This window comes from Haemaphysalis longicornis, unplaced genomic scaffold (assembly GCF_048455015.1).
Source record: "Haemaphysalis longicornis isolate Haplotype H1 unplaced genomic scaffold, Haemaphysalis longicornis Haplotype H1 scaffold_1, whole genome shotgun sequence".
Taxonomy (NCBI): domain Eukaryota; kingdom Metazoa; phylum Arthropoda; class Arachnida; order Ixodida; family Ixodidae; genus Haemaphysalis; species Haemaphysalis longicornis.
In genome coordinates this window covers 237,441,123-237,455,236 of record NW_027526203.1, presented here as the reverse complement: position 1 = coordinate 237,455,236, position 14,114 = coordinate 237,441,123, and the positions used below count along the sequence as shown (strand labels likewise).

Genomic DNA, 14,114 nt, shown 5'->3' with positions numbered 1-14,114 from the left:
CATCGCGGCGGGGCTGGCGCACGGACGCGTCTCTCCGATGTCTCCGTCTCTTTTGTGGCATTGAAACCGCCGTAGTACTCCTGTACGTGTCTGTGAGGTGCGTTTTGGTGTCGGTGGCTGTGTTTGAAGTATACCTGACTGGTGGAATAACATCGTTTGGCTGCTGCGGCCGCCGCTGAAAACGTAAGTCACCATTTCAGTTTTTCTTGCGCAGTACGGGATCGAGCTCGCGCTCGTTCCCGCCAAAACTTCAGCTTTATTTATAACAACTGGCGCTCGTGAGTGCTGCTTAGCCTTGTTGGTTCTTGCGAAGAATTAAGTGGTCACATACATGTGCTTTCATTTGTGTGACACCAGTTCTAGCTATACTTTTTCCGGATTTGTGTTTTTCGAACAAGCGGCCGTGCTCCCATCGCGGGTTCACGACGTTCAGCATGCGTTGAAACAAGACTCGTGTGCAGTATAAGAGTTGCGGATTTATTAAGCTGGCTTCTTTAGGCACTGGACACATGTACGATTGGTACACGCGATTCGCATGCGACTGATCGTTACGACTGTCGCCACGAGTAGCCGTACGCGTGAATTTGAGACACATGGCCCGATGCGCGCATGCGATGTGTCGTCGGCGTCGCTCCGCCCACTGTTTTTGCTTTATGGTCAACTACGACGATCGCTGAGCTGAATTTGCAGATTCCGCGCGTTTTTTCGCAAGAAATTGATAAAGCAAGCAATCTTGAAGCGTTTTCTGCCTTCGGGAACAGTCCGCGCTCACGCCGGCCGCGCCTGCCAGCTCGACACACTCAGCGGCTCGAACCGGCGCAGACCACGGTAGCAACCGCTTGTCGCTGCTCTCCCGAATCAATCTGTTCGCTAAGAAGAAGTTCCACATGCGAAAAAGTAGGTGTTAATGTGGTGAAAAATTGTGCTAGGGATTGTTGTCAGGGCTTATTTTAAAAGCGGCGATCAGATATCTGCCGCTATGCAAGCCTGCGCTGACCGGCCGTGTATGCCGCGGCGCGCGGTGCGCCGAGCGGTCGAGAGATGGCGATACCTGCGCGGAAGCATCCAAACAGGCTACGCAGATGTCTTGGTCACCGATCGCTCAAACGGCCGTTATAGCCCAAATAAAGTTTCACATGCGAGAAAAAGGATGATAGTGTGGTGAAAAGTTGTGTTACGGATTGTCATCCGCAGTTGCACAGATAGCGGCGATCAAATGTCCGCCAGAATGCTAAGCCTAAGGTTCCCAACACCCGAGCCGACCCGAGCAACGCAAGCCTGTTGCGGGCGGTTGGGGCTCAGCGGACTCTCGATCGCAATGATGGCACGACTGCATCTGGCTTGCCAGTCGCACGTTGTGAGCCTCCTCGGACCAGCGAACGACCCAAAACAGGCCCTAACGATCAATCGTAACGATCAGTCGCATGCGAATCGCGTGTACTAATCGTGCATGTGTCCAGCGCTAGCTATAAATTGGCTTTCGTTTCATTATCTTCTTGAGCAACGTAAATATATTGTCGAGCGACAAGGTAATTACACTGCCGCCGGGCTTATCCGTCGGTTCCGTTCCCATCTGGCGCGTCTGACGAGGCAGAAGTGAGCGACGGCGACAGCAACACCGTAACCAGTTTATTACCCAATCAGTTAGGTTGGTAGCGTCGCTTTATTTGGTTACCCCTTAAAATATAACGCAGTCAAAGGTCACAAGGTTTCAATTCAACCTCCAAGTTGGCATAGATGTCTTGCAAAAAAAAAAAGAACGTGAACGTTTGTGCGTTCCGAACCCATTGTGTAGTGCGTTGCCTTGTAGCCTCTGATCCCGTGTTGTTAGAAAACATTACTTAACGCTAATAAAACGTTGTCGGTAGGAAATTTCATCGCGATTAATTGTTTATGTGGCTACAGTAGCCACAACAAAATTTCACGGAACCGCTGGCGTGTTGCTTTGTCTATTGGACTTTTTTCTTATTACCTTGCGCGACTGCAATAAGAGTGAAGCCCATTTTCGGTGAAATTCCGTACTGTTTTCTCAAGAAAGAGCCAAGTAACGGCTACCGTAAAACGTAGTATTGAAAAATGAATACTGCAGTACGTTTTGTTTCATAGCGAGTGTTGACAAGCTATAGAACTTTAGGCTGAATATTTTCACGCGGACATGTGGTAAAACTGCTGCTAGGTGCTGTATTTAGTAAGCAGCGTGCATTTAGCATTATAGTGAACTTTTTTTTACTTATTACAGGCGCTACGACGTAAAGGTGTTTCCCGTGGGTGTTTCCAGGGCTATTCTACAATAGTGCTGTTCAACAACATATTGTGATCGCCTGGCGTTCGGAAGCAGAAAGAGAGCAAAGATGCCTGATGCGGCCGACAGCTGTAAGTAATAAACACTTCATCTTTGGTCACTTTGCCATAGTCATCTGGCAAATAAAAATGTATCTTTTAGCCTTCATGGTGTCATTTGCATGCACTTTTGCTTTCTAGCATCGACTGACCTTAGTTGTGTTTTATTATAAATGTCATTAGAGACATAACAAAACTGCGTAACCAACTTTCTGCTTGATTAAAAATGTGTCGCTTCCACTGCAGTGCATTAATGCTGTAGCTTTTTCAAACTGCCAAACACTGCAGTATTTTTTAACAAACTTATTTGGTCACGAGTAAGATTCGATGTGCAGCTTCAAGATTGATGGGGATTAGGAATGCGGTTGTGCGGCATTTATTTTCTGCTTGCCTCTTGTTACTCTCCATGATTCGGCCTTATTACTGTTCACTGATCCCATGATTAATTCCAATAATGAGAGGCTGACAGTTTTGCTGTTATATTGCTTGTCTTCTAGCCATCCTTTTTGATAACACCATTGCACCAAGTACTTGCAGGTTGGCCTGAGGTTGCAGGTTCTCTTGTTGGTCTGGCTGCTTTTTCTGAAAGTGGTTGGTTGGAAAAAAAGAGGAGGAGGACCTTGTTGGTTTAAAATTTGAATAGGGGATCAGGACCCCGATGCTTTAAATTAATCCGTGCTCTCGTTCTTCTCAGATGGCTTTTCAGTTGCACTGCTGGTGAAAGAAAAGCCAGAGGCCATGCTCTCAAAGCTGGTATGCATATTTGTCTTCTGTATGTTGAGTAAGTGAAATCCAGTGTAGTACTTGTGAATCAGGCTCAGCAATCACCATCACAGCAATTCAAATTTGCTAAAGGGAGCATTTTGCCTCATCAGTAGACAATTGTGAATGTTACATTGATGAATCGTTAGCGTAGTCACTAAATTGTTAGCTTTAAGTGTATAGACTACTAACTAGCGATTCGTTTTCCTGAGAATCGCTTTGTACAGTGGTTTGTCCACTGAGGAAGGAAGAGCAAAATACTGTTACTTGTGTTTCTTCTGGTACTTGCATTTGTGTGCTTTTTATGCAGGAGCCAGGAGAGACTTCCCTTTACCCCAGGATCTTGTTCTCGGGCCAAACTGCGGAGAAATCTGGAGCCGTGACCGTGCACTTCGAAGAGCTCCAGCTGACGGCTATGGACATAGTGGACGGGTTCGCTTTGCTTTTGGCGGTCTACTGGACCTTCAACATCCAGTATGCCCCAAAGACAAAGCGGACCTGTCTGCTTTTTTAGATGATGCTCGGCCTACCACCGACAGAGCAAATGGTTTCGGTCATAAAAGCAGCAACTGCAATACAGGTGGAGCGACGTGTGTGAGGATGTCAAAATAAAGCATGAAATGCAGTGTGAAAACGATTTGTCTTTTTTTTTTTCGGCTAAGCACAAACGACAGCTTTTTTTGTAAAGACGCCTTGCTATGTTTACTTGTGAAGTAATTTTACTGTATTTCAGTTTGTAAGCATGAAGTAAAGAGGGCTGACACTAATGCTGTTGTGGATGCTAAAGTGTAGTCTTGTTAAAGGTAACATCGTGCTGCCTCTGAATAGTAGAGTTCGGCAACTCGCAGGTAGTGCATAGATCCTGCTTTAAAGGAATACATTAGTTCTGACAAAGAGTAAGCTAGCCCTCCTTGAGGAGGCATTATGGGACTCTGGTTGAAAGAATACAATGATTCTGAAAAGAGTACGCTAACCCTTCCTGGTGAAGTATTGCAAAATGCTGTTTGGTGGAATAAGGTAATTCTGAGGGGTGGCAGAGGTATAGAATGATTCTGGTAAAGAATTGTATAACTCCCTGACTGGAGGAATTATTCGATCCGTGGTGAGGGAATTGCCGGACGCGGTTCCCGCAACTCCGGTGAGAATACCTCGACCCCCTCTCCGCGAGAGGCCTGCGACTCCCTTGTGAAGGGTAAGGCTATTCTGCTAAAAAGGGAGTTGCCTGATGCTGGAAAAGGGAATCGTATATGGGACAAGGGTTTCTATTCCCTTTGGGAATTGGTGGGACTCCTTTAGTTCTTAGAGTGAAGGGGAACCGTAATGGACGCGTCAGCCAGAGCACAGATGGTTGAAATGCGTGGCGAAACAGCGTCTTCGACTGAAGTATGCAGGCGTGTGGGCGAACACGGCGTCGTGTTTGCCGAAATTGCACCTGGGTGCTTTGGAGCCGCTTGCATGAATGGTGGTAGAAACGGTTTCTTCAGGAGCCAGCCCGGGGCTTGAGTGCTGCGGGGATGCAGCGCAGATACATTGGGCGATGGACTGCTAGGACATGAGGTGCAGTCCTTCATTGTCGATGCCTGTGGGCTGCCATCCACGAGGTAGAGCGTGGTCGCAGTGGCCGTGGTGTCGTCGCGGGGTGGTACCGCTGAGGCCAGCATGCTGGTGCTAGGAACAATGTCCCCGACCGGGCTTGTGCAAGGCCGGGTGGCTGGCGTGGGTGGTTTGAGGTACCGACCGTAGCGCGTCAGGAGGACGGTCCTGAGCTCGTCGTACGGCTGGGCTCCAGGCTCTGGCAATGTGGAGGCCAAGCTGAATGGTAGGAGCTCGTACATCATTGAGTAACGGTCCTCCTGGGCTGTGACGTGGTACAGGTCGAAAAAGCACTCCTTCTGCATAAGCCACACCTCGGGGTTCTTGGGGTAGAACGGTGGGCGAGGTGGCAACGCCGTTGTATTGAGTGGCTTGACGGAACCACCAGGAGTTGAGTGCGTGGGCGCGGCCAGATTGGAGTGGCCGAAGGTGGAGGGGCGATGTTTAGCGAAGCCGGGTGGTGGTGAAACGTTGCTCCGCTCTCGCGTCGAAAATTCGTTAAGGCACGAGGGAAGCTGCAAGTCGGATAGTGCGGTTCCGTTTCCATCGTGCGTTATTGCGTGCGCGGACACCATGGAAGGGGGCGACGCAGCATCCTTGTGGCGGGAAAGACTCGAGCCGAGGTGTGCCATCACGTAGGCCTGTAGCTTGTCGTAGGGCCGCTCACCGTGTTTTAGCGGCTCACAGCGGGGCGGTGGTGATGCGGTAGCGCTCGGTCTGTGAGTCGATGCCGCGGATGAAGAAGTGCGCTTCCAATGGATAAATCAGCTGAAGTCAAGCTGGAAGCCGATGCTACACTTTGTGTCGCGTATGTCTAATAAGTATGGAGGTGCATCTGAAATGGCAAAACTTACGCTGAGAAGGGCCGTCTCACTGGGTCGAAGGTGTTATGGCGCTCCGGTATACGACCTCACCGCCATTAACTCGAAACATCTCGACATTCTGTATCGAGCGGTTAGCCGCACAATAACTGGCCTACCTCGGCACCGTATAGCGGCGCTAAGGGCTCCGTGGCTCTGCCACCGCAGCCCGCATTAATTGAAGCAACCATCGCCAGAACGCTGCGAGACGCCAATTCCCAAGCTAAGGCCTGGCTCTTGTGGCCTGGGCAACAGAAGACTACTAGATCCTCCAACGTTTCCCGCTGCAACCCCGCCACCCTAGGAACGCACCACTCAGGTCGTAATGCATCAGGAAACCAACATACCAAGGAGGCACCCCCAAGCACGACAACAAGCTCAGCGATCACTCCAGATCGGCGAACGCTCTGGGCAAATTGATATCTACACTAACACCAGTATTCTGGACGGACGCATCGGTGTAGCATAAAGATCAGCGGAGGCACCACACTTGGATGGTGTGGCAGTGCTCGAGATGAACACCTGTTCACCCCTTGAAGCGGAGCTGTGAGGCATACTGACCGTACTGGACCATTCAAGGTACCTTTCTAATGCACATGAAATGACATGCATAATAAAGAAGCCATGAAGACAAATTACAAGTTTGTTTTATTCGAAATATTTCGTGTTTTATAGTGTCCCCAGCACTTGCGTGGCAGCAACTGATGCCGTATTCAGTGAGAAATTAATCAATTCAGGTTAAAATTTTGATTCTCCCGCCAAATTCTCTACACCTGTACGACTGTGTAATTGGTCATATCATTATCGTTGTACCACCTCCCACTCCTGCTTGGACCATTTTTATGGCCTGCAGTATTTCATAAATAAATAAATAAATAAATAAATAAATAAATAAATAAATAAATCGTGTGTTTTGGTGACGTCTACAGTGAAGTCATCACGGCGCGTATACAAACGACCTTCCACTGCGCCAGTCAGCTCTGCCGCCTTGCTTGCCATCAAACCTCCAAGATGGATGGCGCTAGGATACTCAGCACTCCGCCGTTGCTTTGTTTTTGACCGTATTTATACCTGGCTTGTTTTTGTTACGGTAGAAAGTAATCGCTTCGTGAAACATGGGGTATGCTTGACAAACAGGGTCACGTAAGGCAACGTCGCTTGCGGCAATCGGCCAGCGTCGTATAGGACAACTCCAAAGCGTCGGACTGCTGTGCAGCTAAAACAATTATAGTGCGCCCAGTACCAACAGCACCGCGCATCGTTACTTCTATGTTTAGTTTATTTTAGTAACTTTTGTTGTTTATCGTACCATTCTTACTGCTGTAAAATGGATATGCATAACATTTAGCCCACATAGCTCGTTCGGCAAGCTCATAAGCTCTACCTAATTTGCGTTTGTTTTTGCCGGCCTCCTCCAATCGCAGAGCAGGCTGGTATGAGATCATAAGTTCTGTAGCGGGAAATGAGCTAGTGGGTCGCATGGAAATTCTCTTTTTCCTAATTATATAACTTATTTGAGCGAAGTTTACGTTAAAAATGGTGTCAGTATGATTCTAACGAAGCAACCTTTTGAATAAACCGAACGTGTTTTTCCTTCATGGCTCCTTTAAGGGGTTCCCATGATGTAATGCAAGAACTCCGGAAGCCATATTCAGGCCATATTCCATATACAGCCAACTCCATTACGTACTCCCTGCAACACCTTTCGCGAAATGGTATAACATTATGCCTGCTGTGGACACCAGGTCCCACGGATTTCCGGTCAGCACATGATGCGGCCAGGGAGAGCACTTCATTGCCTCCCCCCCTTTTGCCGTCGTGCCTTGCAGGGACCCACACCTGGAACTGGATGCTCGGTGTGTTTAGCGCACGATGGCACCCTTACATCAAAATCCAAAAGTATATCTTCCGCAGAGCCTTCAAATACCCAGGGTTGTCGAGGTATTCGTTAACAAAAGCATCGCCAACAGTGCCTACCCGGGTTCTGTTACTTGGAAATCGTACCATACGAATGGGCACCCACCCCCGTATTGCCCTTATTGCCAACAAAACACATCGTCAGACATTAACCACCTCACGTGTCTGTGCAGTCATTTCGCGCTCCAACGACGGGACTTGTTCCGTCAGGTCGATACAGACACGGACACTCTACACCCTCCAAATGACCACGTCGATTTTCGAGGAGCACTAGGCAATTATGGTATACAGAGTGGCTTTGCTAGATTAATGTAGTCCGGGGGTGACTATCTATTCCGAGAGGAGCCTTAATATCATGCATGCAAAATGAGTGCTCTAAGAGACATTCAATTGTGTGACGAAGACCTTTGCTACTTCCCAATTCCTTTACTTCCAATTCCCCATGCAAGGCCTCCGGGCCTCCCCTATCCTACAAGACGGGTTTGAATCAATAAGCCTCCCCACACGATCACCAGCATGGGAGATTAGCTGGCTTTCCTGCAGTGCACTTTGGATGGGCAAAAGATAACAGCCATAGTCTGAAAGGTTCTCCTTAAAAGTTATTTGAGGGCTTCTCGCTATACCCCAATCAAGCGACTCGAGGATTGCGGGTAAAGGGCGTGTTTTTACAAATCCCTCGTGACTTCCTGAAAACTCCGACTAAGGGCATGTGGGCATGCCTGTCCTCTCACTGATCCTCCCCCCATCCCCACCATCAAGCTGTGGGAGGGCGCGCTGGGCAGTTTGCAACGGGGGTTCAATTGCTTGCGTTTGACTGAACCGCAAACATCGCCGCCACGCGTTCCTAAGCCGACTTGCTTTGCAAATAAAGTGATTTCTCTCTCTCTCTCTCTCTCTCTCTCTCTCTCTCTCTCTCTCTCTCTCTCTCTCTCTCTCTCTCTCTCTCTCTCTCTCTCTCTCTCTCTCTCTCTCTCTCTCTCTCTCTCTCCCGCTCTTTGTCAACCCGTTGATATACCTGAGTAGTATTTGTTAACGTATGTTGCCCTTAAATGTACGAATTTTGCCGTAAGACGCCTCTATAAGTGCCAGCAGCACTTTTCCGAAATTTCACCCTTAAAGAAATTTTGCGATAAAAGACGAGTTTCCCCCTTCACAGCTCATTATTTCGAGGACGAGCAACACACCAATGTCCGCAAAAAGCGATGAGCGATGTTAGGCACAATATCGCGTTACTTCAACACAAATCCTTGCGCATAGCTGAGGCAGGAATAAATTCCTCAGGCACTGAAGTCTGCTTACGTGCTTTGAAAGTGAAAGCTTAACGCTTATGGAAGCTTTCTTTACGCTACGGGAGAACAAGACGTGTCCGATTGCCAGCCAACGTATCTGGCGTCAGCTCCCTATTTATTTCGTCCAACCGTGAGTTTTATTAAAGTGAGAACTCGTTACCATTGACCAAGCGGTTTTTCAAGTTACCGGCTACCTTGACATATACCTTGTAATAGTTTTTGTGCTTCGCTGCCACTAAGTCTACGTGCATCGGCGCGGCGCCAGCGCTCGAGCCAGCTATACTCCCTGAGGCTCGCGGGTAAGCTCGCTCGCGAAGTTCCTTTCGCGGCAGGGCTCATGTCGTACACCGGCAATACTCTCCGTCCTCCATTTCTTCAAATCGGCACCCAACAATCCTCGATCATTCAACCACCAGTTGGAATCCAGGCGAGTAACGGGTACGTTGAATAAGAAAGCTGCACCACCCAAATGGACCACAAGAAGCCGACAAAGATCCAACTGCCGGCTGAAAATCCCAGACACGTGCCGAGCAAAACAAGAAAACAGCTATCACGCGACTGCATCGGTGAAGTAGGCTCTGCTCCCTGCTCTTTCTAGACCACTCTAAAAAAGGGTTAAAGATATTCCCGAAAGCGCACTCGCAATGCTTATCGGCGCATCAGGAGCTTCATCGGAATTAGCTGAGCTCGCAGCTCATCGATATGATATACCAGGTTACAGCATCCAACTGGCTGTGTACGATCCTGCACATGTCTCCAAATTAACGGCTACCAATCACGTCCGCTTTATGCATAACTCCCAAGAGATCATCGTCTGGTTGAAATCAAGGCGCCTCCGAATCGGCCCAAAGCACTACGCGGGGATATCCCAGTTGAAGCACACGAATCAATTGAAACCATCCTTCAGTGGCTTCGCTGCGAGAAAACGGACATTTTGGCTGTCCAACGCCTTGGAAAGACCAATCGAGCAGTCCTCACCTTTGACTCACTTACACTCCCTCGAGTAGTTAAAGAGTACATGGTCATTGTACGGTGTACGCCATAGGCCCCTAAGCGAATGGTCTCTTTTAACTGCCATAACATCGGACTCATGACTATGTATTGCTGCAAACACCCAGTCTGTGGAAACTACGGTCGCACCCACAATGAGACACAGACTTGTGAACGCACGCTTTTCTGTGTAGCCTGAAAAGAAGATGGCCACCTGCCCCTGGACCCGAAGTGTTGCAGCAAAAAGCTAACTCCACGCAGCACTTTCATCACGTTCAGAAAGGGGTTTCTTGGGCGGACCGTGTACGTGGACACTCAATATCTGATCCAGACAACGGGGTGCAATCCCAAGTGGCGATTTCAGATGCGACCTCAGTCGCGACCTCTATTAATGAAGCTATTTTGTCACAGCTGTAAAACTTGCGCTCTGAAATCCGTCAGCTGCCAGAGGAGAACATGCAACTCAAGGAAGAAATTGCCACGCTCCTCCAGGGAACTTCCCTACAGTTCCAACTACAACGAAACACTGATACATACTAGCCACCTCCAAAATCAGGCCTACGTATGCGCCCAAACATTTCGACCCAACGCCGCAGTCGCAGTACTAGCAATAAAGTCACCGCGACATCTCAACTGCATCCGAAGGGGAGTTCGGACTTCATGAAAATCCTAAAATTCTTACTCGGAGATCTTCAACAGGAATGGTGTGAACGCAAAGGAATATAGAATGGCTTCATACTTTCTCCGAAAGTGACGCCCCGGAAACAAAAGCCATACTGTAACTAATCACCAGTAGATTCTTGGGACTGCCCAACGAGGATGAGCAGCCCCCTTGAAACGTTGCACCGAGAAACGCGCTGACTCAATGAAGAACTCCCTGATGATACTACAAAATGTACCGTAGTTTTACTCCAACCAGCTGTGTACTATAAAACTGCATTATTCACACTTCACGTTTCTTAATTCTACTCTCTACTCCAGGATACCAGGGTCACTCTTCAAGTTCATGGCTTTACGACGTTTACAGAACCTCAAAATTCGAGAAGGGTCCCTGGCAGTAGCCCACAGTGCACGCCTTCGATTATTGAACAAACAGTGGTCCTGGTGAGATCAGACCTAGGTTGTTGCAAAATTGCTGTCCCGGATCAAAATTCCGAAGATCATCAGGCTCATGACCATCATCGTCCACATTCACCTCCCGTACGGGAAGGCAGTGATTGCAGTCTCGGTTTATTAAAAACCGGTCATTGGCTCAGAAATATCATTCATACAACTAGATTCGGAACTTGTTATCTCAATATCCCAGAACACCGATCATTATAGGCTGAGATTTTAATGCCAACAGTACGACATGCATGGGGTTATGCTCAAACGGATGGCCGTAGTGCCCGCCTCGAGGAAACCGCGGAAGACTGTAACCTCCTTATCACCTATTATCCTATGCAGCACACCGGTGTTGGCCGACATCCCAAGTAAGAAAACTCCTCCCCTAACCTTACTTTGGCTCCATCTGGTATTGTCCGGGACTGGAGCCCCTTTACAACAACGTGGGGCAGCGATCAGAACCCGATTCTCATCACTCTTAACGGAAAGCGCTTCCGTATTCACTAGCGCCTACCCCGAATCAATTGGTCAACTTTCCGCCAAATGTCCTCTTTGTCTACCCCTCAATCATTCGAACAGATCATTACCATTCTTCAGGAAATCAAAGATCTCTCAGGTGAAAATATTGACCGTGACGACGACACCCCGCTTTTGGACGCCCATATTTCGGACCGATGGCGGAGAGCTCAAACCCTAACCACCCGGTACCTTGCTAACGGAAAACGTCCCCATGACCTCCTCGAGATTACAAAACAATACAGGCTCATTAGAAAATATCGGTGTCGCTCGCTAACGAACAATGGCACAGCCTCTGCGAAAGACTCGGCAAGGAACGTAGTCTCTCCAAGTTATGGAGGGTGTATCGCAGCATGCCCGGAAGCGCACGAATAAGTCGACGCTATTCTCCACGCTAACTCTAATGGACAGCAGCTCATAACTACATTTTACTGCGAAGAAGTATATGTCTAACCCCCACAGTTTTCATTCCGGTGACGCCGATTTACTTGGCGCTGCTCCGGAGCTCCTCTTCGCCACCGCCGACCGCTCTATTATACCTGCTGTTCCCCTCGCCACCACCTATGCCTTTTTCAGCAACGCTATCGGGGGACAACGGCGGTAGTGCCGTTATCAGATGATTGAGGAGGACGCACAGAAGCGCAAATTGGCGTAAAATGACGGAAAGCCGGAGCCGCCATGGCCGCCTCAAACTCCACCTGGCCGAGTAGGGGTGAATTTAACAGCCACTTGCCCGGTTCGAACGTCGGCTTGAGCGTATAATTCTTCAACTTCCAAGGCTGTCCGAGCGACATTTTCGTGGGGGTATTTCACGCCTTAATATGCGCCCATCACCGGTTGCCGGTTTATGTGTGCGCGGGTTGTGGGGGGGGGGGGGGGGGGGGGGGGGTGAGGGATGGGAGAAGTGGGGCGTGCACGCTAAACTGCGCTCCATGCCGCTACCCATACTGGCCGTTGTGCTGGTTCTAGATATAAACGTGAAAGTCTCATGGCTCAAAGCCTCCTGTGAGCTGTCCTCCGTAATAGAGCGGCTCCGGTCTGGGTTGGTGTGTTACACAGAGAGTAGGAAGGCTACAACGGGGGAGGGAAACGGACAGTCACATGTTTGTCTGCTAGAATAAAGCTCGAGACCTTCCAGCTTTAACTCGCTATGGGAAGGACGCATGTCATTCGCTTGGAGGAAGAGCGAGAATTGAAGAAGCGTCGTCTAGAACAGAAGCACAAATAGGTGCGAAAATAATAGAAAGCCGCTGCCGCCGCCTTTACGTCCTCTAGTCCCAGCTCGCCGAGTAGTGTTGAATCCCTCCCGGATGAACGGCAACTTGCCCGCTTGGAACGCCGACGTGGGGTAACATGACTTGTTCAGCTTAAAGGGCTTTTACATCGACATGGTCAAGGTCAGTCAGTGCATAGCCGGCTGCCGTCATGGGCAGACGACAAAGACGAGTCCCTCACGCGACTGGACTTTTATTAGAGTAGGTTTGCGGCGGAAGAAATCTTCGTGTTTCAAACATCGTTCTCGTTAGCGAAAGAACTTTGGTTTTTTGAGAACACGAAACCTACAACAAAAAAACATGTGATTGGGAATCGAGGTAATATTAGTTCCAGTGAATGATGGTTCTTATCCTCTATGCCATTAGTTCATATTTAGACTGTTCTAACTTCCCCGTCCTAACTTCCCCGCACATTTCCTGTACAACATGAAATGTGCGCGCAAATCTGAGATGCCCGCGAGAGGCGAGAGCGGCGAGAGAGAACCACACGTGGCGAGAAGGGGGCGGCGGCAGGCGTCGTCAGCGCGGTGCGCCTACCTATGGCAGTATTTATTAATAACTGCTGCTAAAATGTCCAGCACTTTCATTTATTTGTTTTACAGACAGAAATCTTGCAATTTGCAGAATATATTCGATTATATTGCGATTTTTGGGCGTCGAGCCCGTAGAAGAACATGTAAACTATGGCAACGCGCTTGACGCGTCATCTGTTGTGCTTCTCCGCAAGCTGCATTTCCTCCACGCCAGACAGTGGCATTAACGCGCCGCCCGCTTGCGCTGTCCCAGGCCAGCGAATTCTTCTCCTGAAATACTTCTTTCTCCTTGCGAAGGGCACTAATTTTTTCCCCGCGCCTTCGTCGCTCCCCATCTCCCACTACCCAGTATATCATTATCACAGCCTGGTGAGAAGCTACATCTCCCCTTCACCTTTGGGGAGCTCCAGGCTGCTCTCCAGCAAGGCAAACCAAGTTCGTCTCTGGGCCCGGATGGGCTGACTTGGAAACCGCTTAGCAACCTGGACGAAGCTACCGACTCAATGCTTCTAGACATTATCAATGACCTTTTGGCTTTTGGGGGGGTTCCGGACAACCTCAAGCTCCCGTTCGTCCACCCCATCCCAAAACCTAAGACCCCTCCAAAATGTCTAACCCTCGGCCCATTTACTTGACTTCAACAATCTGCAAAGTCATCGCGCGTCTCATAAGTAATCGCATGAAACCCTATATGGAATACGTCCTGCCGTGGCTCCACCCATAACAAACTGGCTTACAGCCACACCTGTGTCCGCATGACTGTTTAAGGCTGCTGCGATGAGCGTTCAATTGCACTTCACGAAACCCAGATTATCTCCTTGCCATCCACACGTGTAAAGCGTTTAATCGCGTGAGCCAAGTTGCAATCCTTGCAGAGTTTCCAAAAGCATTTCCAAAAACATTTTAAAAATAAAACGATCATGCACCCCCTCCGTC

The 14,114-nt window shown here is 49.1% G+C and overlaps 1 long non-coding RNA gene across 1 annotated transcript; it reads left to right on the top strand.

Moving 5' to 3' along the window:
* The first annotated feature begins 2,270 nt into the window (after window positions 1–2,270).
* On the top strand, window positions 2,271–3,736 carry LOC144168804 (uncharacterized). The gene is made up of 2 exons (XR_013322241.1): window positions 2,271–2,373; window positions 3,413–3,736. It is a non-coding gene; the product is annotated as an uncharacterized LOC144168804 (long non-coding RNA).
* The last annotated feature ends 10,378 nt before the right edge of the window (window positions 3,737–14,114 follow it).